The following is an 18,032-nucleotide window of genomic DNA, read 5'->3' as shown; positions in this document are numbered from 1 at the left end:
GGAGTCACTCCATGCTGAGATTTTGTACTTTTGTGTCTCCTGAAGTGAATACATCAGTCAGGAATCAAAGGTTTGAAAAGTCATTCAGCCCCTCCAAATTAGAAGGCAAACCATCTGCATGACAGGATGGAGCCCTCCTCAAAGGCTGCAGGCCAGGGCTGATCTCAGTGACACCAGGGTAAGCCTGGAGTATCTCCACCAGAGTTACAACCAGCTCACCCGGGATCTCAGATTCTGGCCTGGTGCACGCATCTCCCTGCCAGAATAACATTTTGGACCCAGCCCTTTAATGTTGTATCACCATAGTGACGGGCTCCTCTGTTCCAGAGCTGATGAGGAATCGCTGCGGAGTTGTCCAGTGTTAATTAATCCCTTTTAGGCAAAATTTGAACTCGGTGGAAACTGCAAAGACAAGGCAGCCCATTCAGAGCTCTGCAGCCTCTCACCCTCTCCGATTTTAGCGATATGTCTTGCCCTCAAGTCCCATGTGCCACAGCCAAATCCCTTGTGTTTCCTGGAGGTTGGAGCAGTGGTGGAAAGTCAATGGGAAGGAAAGATGTGCAGTAGGAAAATGGAAGGTATACGTGTCTCCTTACAGCTTTGCAGATAATGGTGTTTGGAAAGACTGGGTTGTGATGCAGGCTTCCCAAGGCGCTGCATTTTTGGGTGTGAGCCAGGATAACCGAGCACAAAGGAAGAGCTGGATCTGAGGCACTGGCTGGCTTAGACCATTTGGCTTGAATTGCCCTAAGGCATTGTAGCTAATGGTGAGAGATCAAAGTCTCCAAAGGTACATCTCTCACGGCTGATTGCGTGAGTGCCTTGGGGATGTCAGGCAGGTTCCTAAAGGTAAGTGAGATATGTCCAGGCCTAAGGGCATGTCCACGGGGAGAAAGAGATCCCAAAGCTAGTCCTGACTTCAGGTAGCCATGGCACAAGGTCACAGAGATGCTCTGATCCCGACAGCTAGACTGCTCATGTAAAACCAACCTGAGTGCATCTTCCTCTGCACTGCTCGGTGTTTCTGGGTCTGGATTAGCTCTCAGACACAACTGGAGTCTCCCTGACCCCAGAGTGCAGACATACCCCTGGGCCACATCCTGAAATATGCCAAAAGATGTTGCCCAACCCACCAAATGGTTTGGGGTCCAGGTATTGTAGTAATGGACACATCTGAGGTAAATTTGCTTCACTGGATTTAATGTGACAGATCCCAACCACAAATTTCTTATCGATTTGTTTGGAGCCGGGACTTGGTTCAGGCCAAGTGTTTTGTTTTCTTTGTTTATCTAAGATATGCTTTTGGATGCTTAGCAGGAAAAAAAAATCATAACTGATGGATGTTAATTATGTTCGTTTCAGATCTCCTTTTGGCAGCTGGATGAGAAGGGAATGCCACTGCAAAGGAAGGATTACTGAGGCGAGGTTCAAGTTGTATTCAAAGGGAACACAAATGCTGTGCATTACACGTATCGCCACCACGACAGGTCAGTACCTTTTCCCTGGAGTCACTGTCAGAGTTCTGTGGGTAGCATCTGTGATAACTCAGTCAGACCCTGCGTATGGATTTAAAGGTGATAAAAATGCCACAGTTGAAATTCTCTTATATCAGAAAGGAATTGCACAGTTGTAAAGCTTACATGATTTTTAAAATGGTATTAGATAAAATGTTTTATAGTAAGCAAATGGTTGATGAAAAAAGTTTCAGAAAGTGCTTTGTAATGAGACAGACTGAGTCAGCTTTGAATTTTCTGCTTTTTTGGATGGCCTTTGGGTTTTTGCGTTAACCTGACTAGGTAGTTTGCTTGGAAAAGTCTGTGAATTCTGGCTTGTTGTTTGCAGAGTGCTGAGAACACTGTGACATCTCTGAAAACACAAATAACAATAGTGGTAATGAACAGCAGCTTATCAAAATCTTTTGTGATGGCTTAGAAATCCCTGAATTCTTTTACTCTCTGATTCAGCCCTTGAAGTATCCTTTGCTTTGATTTCTGTCTTTGGATGCCAGTAATGTGCAGCTAAGATCTGGGGCAGTTCCTAAAAAATTGAATGCAATTTGCTTTCTTTGAAAGAGTTTCAGGAGGGGCCAGGTCTGCAACTGGTGCAAACCTGTGTCTTCGGTGGCTTCAAGAGAAGTTACTCCCTGATCTGGTAGTCAGGTTTTGATTCTTCTGGTTAGAAGTTTAAGTTCCTTACAGTTCCCATAACCAGAACTCAGTTTTGTGATGGCTTCCTGGTGCTTTGATCATTCCTTCAGTTAACTTCGGCATGGCTTATGCATATTCAGCTGCTGAGAGGACCAGGCGCCAGCATAAACCATTCACATTTCATATTTGTGGCTTGCTTCGAGACTGAAAACTTTTTAGGTGCGTAGCGTTTTGTAGTGCAAGTGCACTAGAGCAGTTTTCATCCTCTCGTACTGTATGTGCAAACTCCTTAGTCGAGGACTGGTTCTGTCTAACATTAAGCATGTGGCTGGGTGGCCTGGGTCACAGTCCTATGCTTCCCAGTATACCTTTGGGTGAGTGGAGAGAAATAAATGGGTGCAGAAGGCGACTCAGACTTCAGGCAGATTGAGTATTGCTCTGAAAGGGACCATCTATCCTGCTGATCATGGCAAGAGCCGAGGGCATAGTAGAAAGGGGACGGATTCAGGGCACTGCTGTGCAGGCTTTTAAGCATGCTGCAGAGAAAGATGCTGGATCTCTGTATGGGATGTCCTGGTTTGGGAGCTGTTGTGGAGGTGGGATACAGAACCACACGTATATTGGGTCGCAGGGACATTACTTCGTTTTCTTTTCTTCTTAAGCTTATCTGAGGGGAGGAAACTGTAGACGTTATCTTTTTCTGAGTGGAAAAAACTGATCTCAAGTATGTACGTTTGAAGCTAGCAACAGTGTGAGCCAGGTTAACTTGACTAAATAGGCATATGAGGCCACAAAATCTGACTGAGCCTAATTAGAAACCAAGATGCCTCCCAGCACTTAAAGGTTTCTTTTAAGATTATGATGAGCTGACAAAACATATTAGTGAGAGGTGGAATTGGTATGAGCCATGTTTGGTATTTTACTACTTAGTGGCAGCAACAAGAGGCCCTATGTAGAGATCAGAGCCACACGTGCACAAGCCTGGATTATTTCACCACACCTACTTTGTGGTGTTTAACACCAGCACCTATGCACAAAGCTTTCGGAGTCGATGGAGTGGACTGAATCACCTTTGGAGATGCTGCTGATCTGCTGTGTAGCCCAAGAAGACTACGCTCTTAACAAGGCGTCTCAATTAATTGCCTGCACCTTGTTGGGATGAATGCAAGCCAAGATGTGGTGTCCACTCATCACAGTGAGACAACACATGGCCCAAATAAATTGAAAAGGAGAATCCCAGGTTCTCAGAAATGATTTGTAGAGAAGAGGCATTGCAGTCTGCCAGCTGTTGAATGCTGCTGGGTAGTTTGCAAGCATGGGGTGAGGATTAAAAGAGTTGAAGGAGGGCACAGTAGTAGTTTTATACGATTCTTTCCAAGGATTTATTTTGCTTTGAGGCAGTGCTCTCACTACCACTAGCCTGGATTCCTCTGCTCTCCATCCTGCACATTGCACTAACACAGGCAGTTCACTGCCTCTGTTTGTGGGATCAAGCCATCAGCGCTGGAGCAGGGCCGTAAAACCGTTGTGCCTGAGCACAGCCAGGCTGCCAGCGAGAAGCAGGGCTGATTTATGCTGGCTGACGGTGGCACCTATTGCCTGCTAAATGCAGTCCTCTCCGTTCGATGCCAGCAGGTGCTTTGCCTGTCTGGGCACTGCCAAGCTTCGTCCCGCTGTTCTCCCGAGTTCCAGTATTTCATCTTTGCTCGTGCTGCTGTTTTTAATCCCTCTGCCTCATTCACAGCCCTTGGTGTCTGTTCAGAGACTCGGTCTCATTTGCTGTTGTCCTGGTGCCAGAATTTTTAAGTCCGAGGCGATGGAGCTGCCTCTGCATGGGGAGGACTCATGCTCGCTGGCTCCACCGTCTGGACCTGGCCCCGAGCACAGGGCTCAGCAACCCCTAACCGGTCCCCTTGCTTTCTCTCCAAGAATATGATTAGAGGTTTGAAGCTGAGCAGACAGCTGGTATACTCTCCCTGGGCAGCCTCAGTGTCTGGGCCTCCATTGTTTTTGTCCAAATCATATCTGATTCCTTTCCAAAAGCGTTTCAGTCCGTAAAACCAGACCAGGTGCCTTTGGTTGTGCTCATTCCTGAAATACCAGCTATGAACGAAAGCATTTTGGATTGGTCTTAAAATGGGTATGAAATTCATTTCAAACTGGGATGTGTTTTTTTTCTCCCAATTAAAGCATTTGAATCTTCCCTTATGCTTTCCAGATAGAAAACTGACCTTGTTCAAATCAGTCCTTGGGTCTTATACCCAATCTACTGCATCCTCTTTTACTAGATCTTCAAAATTGCTTCATGCCACGCTGCAGTCTCTGAAACCTGACCTCTATATACATTCTTTGCACCTTGACCTCTCGGGTTTTTTACATAGAGTAAAACTACCAGCAAGTCAGATGATAGGTTTTGCTGCAATGTGCTTTCCCATTCTGCTCAGTAATTTGCCAGAACAGTGGAAAAAGCAGAAGAAACCTTGCCAGCCAACATTGGTGGAAGTGTTTAAAAGCTCGGGTGGCCTCCGAGCTTTGCTTTAGTTGTGCATCCCTGTTAGCTGCCAAGCCAAGTGCTTTGTCCTCCAGACTGCCCTTCGTCTAAACAGCATGAGCAGTACCACTGGCACCAGGGCTACGGAAGGGCTCCCGATGCTGCCAAGAAGATGGGCCCTAGTTACGGAGCGGAGATCTGCCAACCTTCTGTGCCGGGGAGTTTGCAAACTTCCACAACACATCTGTTTTATTTCAGATCATGGAGTGCACTGAATAGTCCTTTTGTGCGCTCTGTCTCCAACTACTAAAACTGGCTCTGAAGAAGCCAGAGATAAATATGACAGCTACTGTTACAGAGTATCCCCTGGATACTATGGCCTGACCTGTACCCACTGTCTATCTTAACGTTGTCAGTAATAATGTTTATATTGCTGTGTCAACTTCATTTCTTATCGTGTAACCAGAGATGGGCCATATGAACATGGAAAGCTTTTCTGTACCTCTGCATTCAGGGTCGTTTGGAGGTCCACAGAAGGGACAGGCACTTTGCCACTGAACTGTTTACCCCGACAAACGCCACGATGTTCTGTGTATCATTCGAGGGGAAAACAATACTGTTTGAAATGACAGGAGAGCGTTACAAGGGTAGACTGAATGGCACCACTGCAGATTGGCAAGTCTGCCTACCCACAGTATGTGTTGTTACAGCAGGCTTTGCAGAGGTAGGCTCTGTCCACGTTTCCCGTGGGACGTTACCTTCCAAACTTGCACAGATTTCTCTGCGGGATTTCAGATAGCTACAGTAACACTAACCACTGTTTGGTGTACTGTTCATCTGCATTGGTTAAATGGGCTTCATTTTGCATTGTAGAGATTCTTATACTTCAATGGCAGGGGAAATGGTTTTGTGTATCTATCACTGGATAAAGGTGTGATTGCATATGACTATATCAGTCGCAAGGGAATATGAGTGTTCCTGTTCCTGGCGTAGTATTTGTCATGATCTGCCTGGGAGTGCCAGGTCCCAGTAAAGTGGTGTAAGGAGGAGGGCTGTTTCACTGCACCTCTGAGCAGCAGCCTTTGATGCCTGATTAAGGGTTTCCATCGGTCAATCTTATCTCCAGAGGGTGGGTGTTTTGGAAAATTTGACCCATTTCATTTGTATTTAAGCCCAGGCACCAGAAAGAAGTGCTTATGCCTCTAGTACTTGCAGTTCAGTTGCTGGAGTGTCACCAGTTCAAGACATCACCCAGTCAGAGCCACTGGGAGCCCAGCTCTCCCTGTGCTGTCTCTGGACAGTGTTTGACTAGACTGCTTTTATCTCTCTAGCATGTCTGTGGGAGTAGAATCTTTGTACAGAGGCTGCATTGCTTGGCATCTAATCTGCACTAGTTGACTCAGTCAGCCTCAGAAGGCAAGGGGGGAGGGAGATAAGTAGGAGGAAGAAAGGTGGGAGTGGAAAATAACATATTTGAGGGGACAGCAGGAAGCCTAGGCTCATTCGCATCTTGGGAATTGCTCAGGACATGACCAAGTGAGTGTTTCCTGATCCCCTCCTTTTTTTTTTTTTTTTTTTTTCTTTTTCCCCTGTGGGCCAGAAAGAAAGGATGCCTAGTAGGGTACAACTGGGGGAATCCCAACATGGGTGACGCCCTTAGCAAATGTCACTAGAAAGCCAAGTGTCCCAGGTGGGTTGTAACTTTTACTCGCCAAGATCTCTCAGTCGCAAAGATTTTCTTTATATTCTTTTCTGTGGTACCTGGATTTCTGTTGAAGATCACCCATTCAGTCCAGACCTTGCTTATACCTTGAGAGGAGTTCTTTACATGGAGGATATTTTAATATACGTTTGCTTGTTATTGTTTGCTTTTTCTGTGGGGAGATGAATCAAAATGAAGACTAAGTGAGGTTCCTTGGTGAGGGAAGGAAAGAAAGATTTCTAAAAGACAAAAAAATACTACTGTTTTTGGATGAAAAGGATGGGGGTTGTTTCAACCTGCAGGTTATTTGAGAAGAGAGGCCATTGTGGAGGTGGAGCTCTAAAGCAGGACAGGAAGGAGAGGTGTATAGCTGTGTGCCTTTTCAAGTGCTTCAGGACACTCCAACATAAAAGTTGCCATGTGAATGTCAAATACTGTTATCTATTATTATGAAAGTTGAGGATCTGCTCACACTTTTAAAGATCAGTAAACCCACATTCTCTATACAGGCAGAGCTGGGATCACAGGATGCTCATTGCATGTTCCATGTACTTCAGGTATTGATTATGTCTTTTCTTTGACTGCCCTAATTAAATCAATAAATGGCCTTTGTAGTCACCTGTGTAGCAGGTAACAAGTTGAGCTGCTTGAGGTCACTGAAGAGGGCATCCCGGCAGCCTTTGAAAAAGAAAAGGATTTTGATCCAGAATAGTCATGATGTCCTAGTTTCCTAGTCCCTTGGGCCAGCTTGTTCCTAGAACAGGGCTCTGAAAGCAAATAGAAAAGAACAGAAGAGAATTGTGTTCTCTCAGGGACGATCTAAGAAATCTGGTATTTCTGTTGTCTCAAATCTTTCACTGTTTACTCCAACTGTCACCTGTTTTGTTTCTTCTATGCTTCTCTTATTAACATATTAGTAATGCTGTGATGATTAGGTGAGCAGATTATGTGTCAATGTTGCATTATGATTTAGTTTCTGGTTGTACTGTAGCAACTCCTGGGTGTACAGGCATTGATGGGAGCTGTATTGTGTAGGTTGCTGTATAAACCCAGTGCTTATTTATCAAGGTGAGATCATTTTCAGTGGAAGTGGGTAGAAAGAAATTTTGATTCAGATTCCTCTGGGTCCTGTGGTTGTTTGAAATCCAGATCAACTCCAAAAGTATCCAAATTTTACGTGCAATACATGTTTCACATCAATTCAGCCGGGGTCCAAGACGGACACAGCCTCATTCTCAGAGGTGAAAACAAATGCAAATCCATATGCTGTGGTTTGTTCTGCTGGATTAGCCCATTTTTTCCCCAGATTGATGCAAGGGCATTTGCAGGTGTTTTCTCTGTAGTAGTTGTGGTTTGACACTGGGTCCTGGCATGCAGATGTTTGGAAGTGTGGCCACTGTGACTAGCAGAGCTGGGCTCTGGTAAGGCCACTGCCGTTAGCAATTTTTTGCCAGCCTCCTAGGATAATGGTGTGTGTGCAGAAACGTGACCCTTGTCATGTCCTTCCTTCCCTGGGGCTTTCTGAGGTGGTTCATCGTTCCTAGAACCTCACGCCTTGTTCTAGCTCTTGAGGATTATCAATATAAAGTAAAGCAGCACTAGTCGGATGGGATTTTTTTTTTTTTTTTTTTTTGGCTCAGAGGTATAAAAATGGTATCTTTTAACCTGTCAGTATGCATTTACAACACATCTGAGGTTTGAAAGAGGCTGTCCAAAAAGAAACCCAAGAGTAATAAGAGTGCGTTAGTAGAGCCAGTAGGCATTCAATAGTCTCCGTGGTGGTAGAAAAGCCTTAGGCTTCGACTGATTGCTAATTATGTGGCTCTATTCCTTTTTAAGAAAATACCATGCAAGGTTTGTGAAGGAGGTAAAGTGTGTTAATCTGTGGAGAGTTACCAGTTTTTGGGTTGGTGGTTCCCCCCCCCCCTTTTTTTTTTTTTTTTTTTTTTTTTTCCCATGCCTCAATTTGGTATTACAGACTGGGCTCTGGTTTTAGAATGAAGCCGCATTCCCAAGTTCGGTCATCCATCTCTTAGAGCCGCTGTGTAAAGGGCACAAGTTATTCCACCTTAAAAAGAAAAGAAAAAGGGGAAAAAAAGCAAAACCCACGCTGTGCAGAGAGGGAGAGAGTTACAGAAAGTGGGCCCCCTGCTTTTTTCAGAGGGGGAATGTAAGCAGATCCTTGCTGAAACTGCTTCACTCAGCAGTTTTCAGCTTGTTTTAATTGGACTGGCCTGAAAGAATTCTGAATGCTGTACCTGTGCCAATGAAAATGCAAATGTTTCCCTGAGACGAGGCACTCCGAGTGCCTGTGCCCCAGCTCTGATAGCAGCAGCAGGGGCATGGAGACACGTATGTGATGGGAAATGGGGAGGCCTTGATCTAACTCAGCTTAGAAAACAAAGGCCTTTGGAAAATGAAGCATGAATAAGGCAGAGCAGGGCAAAATGTAGGGTACCTACTGGAACTCCTGCAAACCCAGGAGCTTTTCTGTAGTGAAGTCCATTACCCTCTCACCTGGCACTAGACTATTGGATCCTTTACTAATTTACAGGGAAACTTGATATCTCTTTCTTGCTGTTTTTGTTTATTTGTTTAATTGTTATTTACTGTAGAAGGTTTGCTGTCAGAGCGAAGGCTATTCTTTCAAGTGCAGAGATGCTGTCATCGAGTGCACCCTTATAGCCAGCGGGTACGGTGGTGTTAGGTACCACAGTGTGTCATTGGAGACTGTCTCGCTGCGGGAGAACTGAGGTTACAAACTGATGCCAGACTCTGGCTACCTGCAGGAATGAATAGGGTGGGCTGGGAGAGACCCGTGATGTTTCTGCATGTGGAGCCTGGTGGCAGGGCTGTTGTTGAAGCAGTAGTTGACGGATGCGGCTTGATGGTTTGAGCTCTTCCGTGTCTGTGCTGCTCTAGCTGGGGACCCCTGATCTCGACGGCTGTCCCACCTCACACTGGAGCCAGATTTTATGGGTGGCTTTACGGGTGGCTCGAAGGGATAGCATCAGAGCCAGTGGATCAGACACTGACTGTGTCTACTAAGGTGCTGGAGTTTTTCTTTGAAGAATTTTGATGACGGTATCAAGTTGTTTCTCTGAACCAGTAAGATCTTTTCCTTATCTATCTGGTGTAGCCTAATGCTCCTTAGTACTGAAAATTCAGCATTGCCCCCATTTAATAATGACTATTCTTTCCTAAGTCCATAGAAACTATTCTTTGTTTTGCTAGCTTAGCTGGTTACAGCATTTCCGAATTAGTCCAGTTTCATGGTCCTGCATCCAGACCTGATGCCATGTAAACTGTATTCTCTCCCAAAGCATCAGCTCAGTGCTGGAGTCAGAATTACTAGCATGACTGTCTTTATGCTCTAAGCTTGCCATTATCTTAAAACATGAAAAGATGATTGCTTAATTCTTTATGTTTGTTTTCTGAGGCTTTTTGACAACAGACCATCTTTCCATCATGTTAAAAAGACCCCAAATGGTTTCCGTGTCACTTAAATTTGATAGTTACTCGTACTGGGTGCATCATCACTAAATGATGGTGTGTTTGTACAAGCATGGGTCTGGATCCTCCCCATGCAGTCCCATATCCCATATCCCATTTTTATGCTATTCATTCCCTTGCGATGCTGGTCCTACACAGAGTTGTCCTTCATCCCCAAATCTACTTTTTTGCATGCATGTGCATCTCCCTGAAGTAGCTACATGAGCGCAAAGAAAAACCCCAAACCAAACTAGGACAACAACAACAAATCCTTTGAAACTGTTAAGTCTCATGTATTTCCTGTGCCTTGATATTCCCCACATAGGCATGGGTACCAATATTCGCCATGTACTGAAATTCTCCGTGTGCTGGGCATCCCACTGTGTGACCATTCTAAATGCAGATAACTCCACAACATATGTATTACAAATTATAGCCACACAAAAGTATGTTCTTACGCATCCATAAAACATACTTCCTCATAAAGGACACGTAATAAAGTCCTGGAATGAATGAATAAGAAAAATTACCTGGCTCAGCTTATTTTTCTGCCTCATGTCAAATTACAGCCCAGTAGTGAATTGGGAAAAGAAATAATTTTCAATAAATGGTTGATCAATTCTTTTCTGTCTTTGTAACTCCCTATACAGTAATGAATATGCATTCTTTGCATTTTCCAGATAAATATCCAGCATCTTAGGGTATTTAAAATTAGATCTGTATACATTTACAGAGTAATGATTATTCTGAATTTCATCTGAGGCAATTAAAAAGCATCATGATGACATTTAAGGTGATATTTTTCTCCCCTATGTTAAATAATTATAAATAATAATAATGATTAAACAAATTATTCTGTTCCTCCCAGTCTGGATCAACCTTTAGGTTAATAATCTAAATCATTAAAATTCATCTGTCTCTCAAAGGATTGAGTAGTTAAAAAAATTGGAAGAACCTTTCTGCATAAGGGTGATTGATAATTACCAAAGCAAAGATGTTTTGTGGGTAAAAATTGTGAAGGCTCAGCAGATTGATTGGGTTATATATTGGTCAGGTTGAGGTGATATTTTCAACGCTTAAACATGGCACAGTTTTATCAACTGACATCCTCTTCTTAGGATGATGCAGAGGTCAAGTCCAAGCCTGCTTCTTAGTAGACCGGCTCTCAGGAATTTGTGGTTCACAGATGTAAACTCATTGTGTGACCGTAGGTCACTGATGGTCATTTTTTGAGATTATTATTTAATTACAGTGGGAGTTAGGCCCTTATATGTATATTTTTTTATTATTATTTTTCCTTAAACTGCTTCTGTGAGTGAGATTTCTCTGATTAAGTTCAGTCATCTAAAATCCAGCTGTCTAGACCAAGCTGCTACTCAGGGGAATAACTGGTAATGTCTGTCATTTCCCTCTGCTTTAGGGTTGATTGATTTACCCCCACAGGTAATCTCTTTATTTGAGATATAAAGCACCTAAAAAACTAGATGAGAATCGAAACCCAACTTTTAGATGGTCACAGCTAAAAGATGAATATGTCTCAAGCTGTGTCTCAGCCTCTGTGACCACGAGCACTCTTTTCCCATAGACATTGCAAAGATAATGTGGTAAAAACTCTGAAATACTGTTTAGCTTCTCTATTGACAAGAGCAATGTAAGATGACTACCTGAAAGGTATATGGACTCTTTCGGACTTCACACTTCTGTGGATAATTAGAGACTTGCCTGCCCCCAAAGAGCCAAGGAAGAATGGATTTCCAATGCGGGAAGGAAAGATAAGGCTTTCCCTGTGGGGTTTATTGGATTGTGAATTGCTCCACCTATTTGCAGAGTTTCTCAGAAGTAGTCTGTGTTCATCCATCTTTCCCCCTTCCCTCCGGGCTATTAAATCTCTTCCCACTCTGCTAAAACCAAGCCTTCATGTTGTCTTAATAAATTGCTTTTCTTGTTGAACGTGACCGTGCTTTGCAGGAAAATACCCCCTTCAAAGTAATCGGGTCCAAATAGATGCCCCATATACAGAACACAGACTAAGGAGACTCTCCTTTAAAATGTGGGGGGCTGTGGAGTTGCATCTGATTTCACTGAACACAGACTCTGGCTGTTGATAACGCTCTCCGCTGTCTTTCTCTCTCTTTCTTTTTCTTGTCTTTCTTTTGTTGTTGTTGTTGTTTTTCCTAAGCACATTTTTAAATTCCCATCTCATTTTGCTGCTTACGTCTCCTCTTCCCTCTCTACTCTCCCTCCCTCCCCTGTCGCCTTATCTTCCTAGGCGACCCTTGCTAAGTAGGAACGCTACAGTGCTGGTATTCCAGCTCAGATTCAAAATCCACTGGGATGCCCTACTCCAGCCCTAGCATCCAGCGGTTGCTCGCTGCAGACGGGCTGACGTTCCCTGGAGAACAGCCTTGCTCAGGAAATGTAGCTATTTCCGGTCTCGGCTGCAGCCAGGAAATGAGGAGGCAGCAGCGAAGGTATTTTTTGAATTTGACGGGACTTTTTTCTTACTTCGCAGCAAGGAGTGCTCAGGCCAGCGGGTCCTGCGGCGAGGCGTTTATTGAAACCCTTGGCCCGGGGAGGCGGTGTCTGAATTTGGGTTTGTGTTAGACCCAGGTTCAGATTAAGGTTTGGGATTTGAAAGCAGCAAAATGTCAGCGAATGATCCAAAGATTTGAAGCCAAAATAGTAAACGTGACCTCGTAAAGCGTTTCTGCTTTCTGTTGCTGATGTTCTCATTTGCTTGTTTGTTTGATTTTAGTTTGCTTAGGGTCTTTTCTTTTTTCTTTTTTTTTTTTTTTTAATTTCTTTAACACAGAATTAAATAATTTGAAGTCTCTTCAGAATCCAGAGCAGTGCCTTTTGGGTGCTGCACATGTAGAAATTCCCATCTGCTTCCACCACAGTGAAAAGGGTTTCAGATCCCACACTCTAATATTGGCCCACTTCTACGTTAATTTTAAATAGACTTTCTTAAAATGAATCTCTTGAGAATGTAAAGCAGTCAAGGGTACTTTAGTTTTAATGGAAGATGTGTGGCTAATCCCCTAGACTGTTTTAAAAAGCTCATTCTTATTAGTGTGAATATCCTGTAAACTTCTACTGCAAGTAGTGGTTAAAAGACTGAAAGTAAGCATTTCCAATGAAAATGCAAAAACAATAATGGTAATCATTTAGTGAATTCGGGTGGCATTTTAGAAAAACATTATTTTTAGAGCTAAACGGAAGATAATTCTTGGAAAGGATTTCACATTTAGCTGTTTTCAGAAACAGGCCCGTACTTTGAAATTCTCTGGAGGAAGCTCTTCCTCCACCTGTCCCTCTCCTCCTTCAGAAGAAAATACATTTGAACAGAATTTACCATTTCATCAAAGTATTTACTATTTAAAAAATATCGTATGCATTCACTATAGATGGATTAAAAAGGTGCTATATTGATACTGAATTTTTCTTTAATATATGAAAATATAATAGCAAAGCTAGTAAATGTCAAAGCAAAAAGTTATTTCTAATGAGAAATAAAACATTTGTTCTGAAATTTTTGAATGGATAGTTTTACAGGATTTAAAGGGTTTTCCTAGTTTTATTCCACGTAGAAAGGTTGTCGCGCCATTAGCCTGATTTTTCCCAGGGTGTTTCAACCATGGTTCCCTTGAAGCTTCTGTGATTACGGGTAAGACATGAGCTACGTTTGTTAGTGCGTTGTGTTTCGTTAGTGCTTCAGAACCGGAGGCACAAACCACGGGCCAAAATCCTGCCATCACCTTACAAAGACAAACACGAGCCAGCCTCTGCCCTAAGCGTGCGTATGACAAGAGTGCCTACAACAAACGTTTCCCAATGGAGGAATGCATGACAGCAGCCGTATACGCACCCCAAAGGGGCCGAGTATGTTATCTGTGTACCCCCTGGTGCCACAGCCACAGGCAGCTGCAGTGTTTAGGGCATAGCGATGTATGTTTGCAACTCCCAACACAGGGGATCCAAGCTGGATTGGTGCCTTTTTGTGCTACGCGTGGTACAGATACTTGGTATTTTTACTGCATCCTGGGGAGTTTGCTCTAAGCCTGTGACTTGCTGTGATGCTCTGGCATTGCCCGCCGTGTTGTGTTTTGCTTTCCACAGGTAGGTCTGTGTGAAGGTTGGCGAAGCGAGTTGGGTGTCTTCTTGGTGCAGCTCTGCTGCTCAAAGAGCAGTGAAGCCTGCAGACTGTAGGTCTGAAGAGACAAAAGGGAGGCAGAAAAGGGGGGAGTGACTTGCTTGTAGTCATCCAGAAGGAAAACATAAATCTTCTGACCTGCAACACAATGCTTGTTCCCTTAGCACCCACTGCCTCACAAGCGATGTCCCAGATCTTTATATATGTGATAGTCCCACTGAGTTCAATTGTGGCTAAGGAAACACAAATATTGTTACTCACATGTGGAGAGTTGCTCATATACTAATCAGATGAAGAACGGAGATATCCATCTCAGCCCTATTAACTTCATCACACAATTCATCATTGAAGTGGGTAACCGAAGGCTCAATTAGGCACTTGTGATTTTGGCTAGTGCCTGCAGAATAGTGTCCTGTTGTATAATTTTGTTTGGTTTTGGTTTTATATAGTAAAGCACAAATAACATTTGCTCATGAGACAGACTAGGGACACACTGCCAGAAATAGAGGCTCCCGACAATTATACAGGATGTTGCTGTGGTGTTATCATATGATTCATCCACTATGAGTATGAACAATTGTTAACCTCAAGACACTCTCACTTTCACGCCCTGTGACACACATACCACTGAGGACAAATATCCTCAAGATGAGTAAAACATTAGGGCTGGGATCTTAACTCATAAAGGCCAGCTCATTTCAGGTTCATATGTTAAGCCTCAACTTTGCTCTCCAGTCCTTGAGCATGGGGATTATAAGGAGGATTTTCTGTAAGCAATGTGACGTGCTTGCTTAGTAAATCCTTTTTGGATGCTGATTGACCATAGTAATGGCTGTGGACAGAGACTATCAAAATGGTCCATGGTGGAAACCGCTGAAATCAATTACAAAGAGAATAAATTTGGCCCAGATGGTCTGATACAACTGAGCTGAATGCCGGAGGGAGTTATACCGAGGAATGTATCCAGTAAAGCTGGAAGAAACATGGCCAAAGGCATTCCAGCGCTTGCAACAGCATCGTTCTTGTGAAAAACTTCTGTGCAGGCTTTGCTTGAACGTAAGCTTGGCAGTTATAAATTGGTAGAGCAATAGCAGCTTGTATCAGCGGAGCAGCTGGACTTGCAGACTTGTAGATGCAAACTTGCATGTCCTGAATGTCCCCTACCGTGGATAACGGCTGGATAATGGATGAGCTCCTATGCAACCCCATCTATTGTAAGCGTTTTGTTATCTTATGTACCCTAATGATTATCTTTCCTGTAAATGGTCGAGGGCCACCACTGGGTGTGCCTTTTGCAATTTTTTCTGTTTAATTTAATTTAATGCTGGACCCTCCTTTCAGAACTTGAGTCGGGCACTTGCTGTTGGTCAGCCATCTTTTGGCAGCTATTTTGCCTTGCAAACTCGCATCACTAGATGGCAGTGTAATGGCAAAAACCTGCCCTGCCTGTACTGCCAGGCAGGAAAGTCAAATTTCACCTAAAAAAGTGGATGAAATTTAAAATTTGAATGCAAAACAACCGGAACTTAAAATGCCTCTTCAACCTCCTTAAATTCCCGTAACACTCTCTGTAAAAACCTAGGAAAAGGTCTTCACTTACGACCCAATGGCATAGGAGCTACACCAATTTATGCCACCCACACATTTGGCCCACAGAGCTCACATGAACATCGCAGCCATACTTGTGATTTGTATATGTATGATATTAGGTCAGGAAATTTGGGTAAGGTTTGAAATGCAGAAACAGTGAAGCAAACAAACATGATATTTTTTCTTCAAAATTAAGCTTCCCTCACTCTTCAGCTTTTGCTCATGCTTCCCAACAGGATGACGTTTTGAGTTGCTTTGCAGTCCCAGACTTTGTGGTGCAATAAATTAAGCTACAGGTCTTCTCATTTTGGTTCTCTTGAAATAAAAAAGGCTCTGCAGCATTCAGTTGCGTTTTGTGGCCCAAAGGGGGAATTTAAGTGGTGCACAGGTATTGGTTTGGGTTTCTGTAGGGAGAATTGCGTCCTGTGAGCCCATCTAATTGAAGCATATGGAGTATGTGCGTTCATGTATGTTTTCTTAGGTCTGGATTAGCGCCCTCATTTATGACCAAGATTTTAACAAGGAGGAAAATGTCACAGTGTAGAAAAATAAACAGGGTAAAAATGAATGGCAGAAAGACAATCTTCACCACACTAAACATCGTCCTTTTTGGACGTCATGAAGACAGCTGTTGGTCGGGAGTGAGATCTGAAGGTCTTTGTTAGGAAACGTTATTGCTGAGATTTTCACTGTTTGGATTTCCTGTTTTCCTCACTTCTGAACCCTTTAGCTTTTGTAATCTAAGCAGGGTCAGGTCTGGTCATCCGTGGGGAAACAGACTGACTGTGAACAACAAGGCTATGTACTGCAGGAACAGTGCTGGGGAGTCAGTAGGTGAACGGCTGGGTAGGTTATGGAGGCAGCCAGGATCCTCATCAGAGTCTGCTCTGACCTTCTCTATAATGCTGGCCATAAGACTTCCCTGTCTGAACTGCATCTGTCTAGATAAAAAATATCTATCCTTGATTTTTAAACGTTGAGTGATGGAAAACCACCCACTGTCCTTTAGAAGCGCTTCCAGGGGTTAATTGCCTTTGGCTGTTAAAAATGAGTGTCTTATTTTTGGTCGAAATCTATTTAGCTTTAATTTCCTTGTCATTGCATTTGGTTATACCTCTCTCTGTAGACAGAAGAGCTCTCATGACAGTTTTCTGTAGAAGTCTTTGATGCCCAGATATGATGTGCTCCAAAAGATGCTCCACGAGCCATCATCTTCCAGATAAGATGTAAAAGTCAGATTGGAATCATTTGATCTCTCTCAGAAACCATACTTTTCAAAGAATGTGCCAATACCCATTCAGGTTTGACTATCCACAAACTCCCCCTCCAGTATCAGTGTCATAAAATGCTTTTAACAGTCCTGGTCGGAAGTGGTGATCTCATGCATGCATGTGCCTTTGTGTCTCCATTGGCTGAACACTGTGATATTTTTCCCTGCAATAGCTAAAGCAAAGTTAGCCCTAGAAGGGTTGAAATTAAACCGGTGTAAAGGTGCATGACCGAAAATATATAGATGGAGTTTGAAAAGTCCCACCTGCTGTGTCCGGACTTGGTGGCAAGTCATATAACTATACCAAGCATAGTTGAAGGGATATAATCCTGTTGTGGTAGGCGCTATTAATGTTATTGTGTAGTATTATTTGTCACTGTGTGGTACTTAACAGTTACTCTAAGTGAAGTGATTAAGCGCTGTACAACATGGCTGTGTATCAGGTGATCCTGTGGAGTAAATCAGTGCTGTCTGTCAGTCCAGTTCTTTGTGTAGAGTCTGAAGGAACAACTCCCATGGCGTACTGAGCTCATTTTTCCTCCTGCCCGTGTATTTGGTGTAAGCTAAACTTGGTCATATCTCACCATCCTTAGAGTATGACCAGGAATTCTGCTTAGTACCATCTCTGCCAGTATCTCTCTTTTCCTTTCCACCATTCAGTTTCTTACTCCAAACACTGATTTTTACCAGCGAATAGGTTGGATCTGCTCCGTAAGGCGGTCTTCACAAAGCTAATATGTTTCCTTCCCTTCCTAATTATGCATGGCCCATTTTCTCACAGTTATACGTTGGCTTTTCTCAGGGTTATCATGGCACAGCTCATCCATGTTTTTGAGTTCTTTTGTGATAGTGAAATTCTTCCAGCTGCAACTGTAATTAAGTTCAACTTTTTTGAAGGACAGCTGGGAAGACTTTCACAGCGTGGTGTTTAATGGTTGGCTTTGTCCCAGAACCTCCACCGAATGTCTTAGCTTTCACCTTCAAATTCATAGGTATAGGGGCTGCCATGCAGACATTTAGGGCTTGATTCTCTTCTCACTTATGGTGCTGTCTTGAAGAAAGGCAGAAGAATTACCCGGGTTATATCTGTGTAATTCATGTGTTTGTAAGGGGACAATTGGGTTCTTGGGTTGCGGGATGAATAGTATGCAGTTTCAGTCAAGTTTTAGGTATCTGAAGGTGTCAGG

General features: G+C 43.4%; 1 long non-coding RNA gene across 3 annotated transcripts in view; it reads left to right on the top strand.

Annotated features, from left to right (window-relative positions):
- Positions 1 to 18,032, top strand: part of LOC142034129 (uncharacterized) — a 94,092-nt gene that overhangs the window by 11,251 nt on the left and 64,809 nt on the right. For all 3 annotated transcript variants that reach the window (XR_012651464.1, XR_012651465.1, XR_012651463.1), the window contains exon 3: positions 1,363 to 1,487. This is a non-coding gene — a long non-coding RNA (uncharacterized LOC142034129). The remainder of the gene's footprint in view (positions 1 to 1,362; positions 1,488 to 18,032) is intronic.

Source organism: Buteo buteo, chromosome 9 (genome assembly GCF_964188355.1).
Source record: "Buteo buteo chromosome 9, bButBut1.hap1.1, whole genome shotgun sequence".
NCBI lineage: Eukaryota > Metazoa > Chordata > Aves > Accipitriformes > Accipitridae > Buteo > Buteo buteo.
Note: the sequence above shows the minus strand (reverse complement) of the source record. Positions and strands in the feature narration are given on the sequence as shown.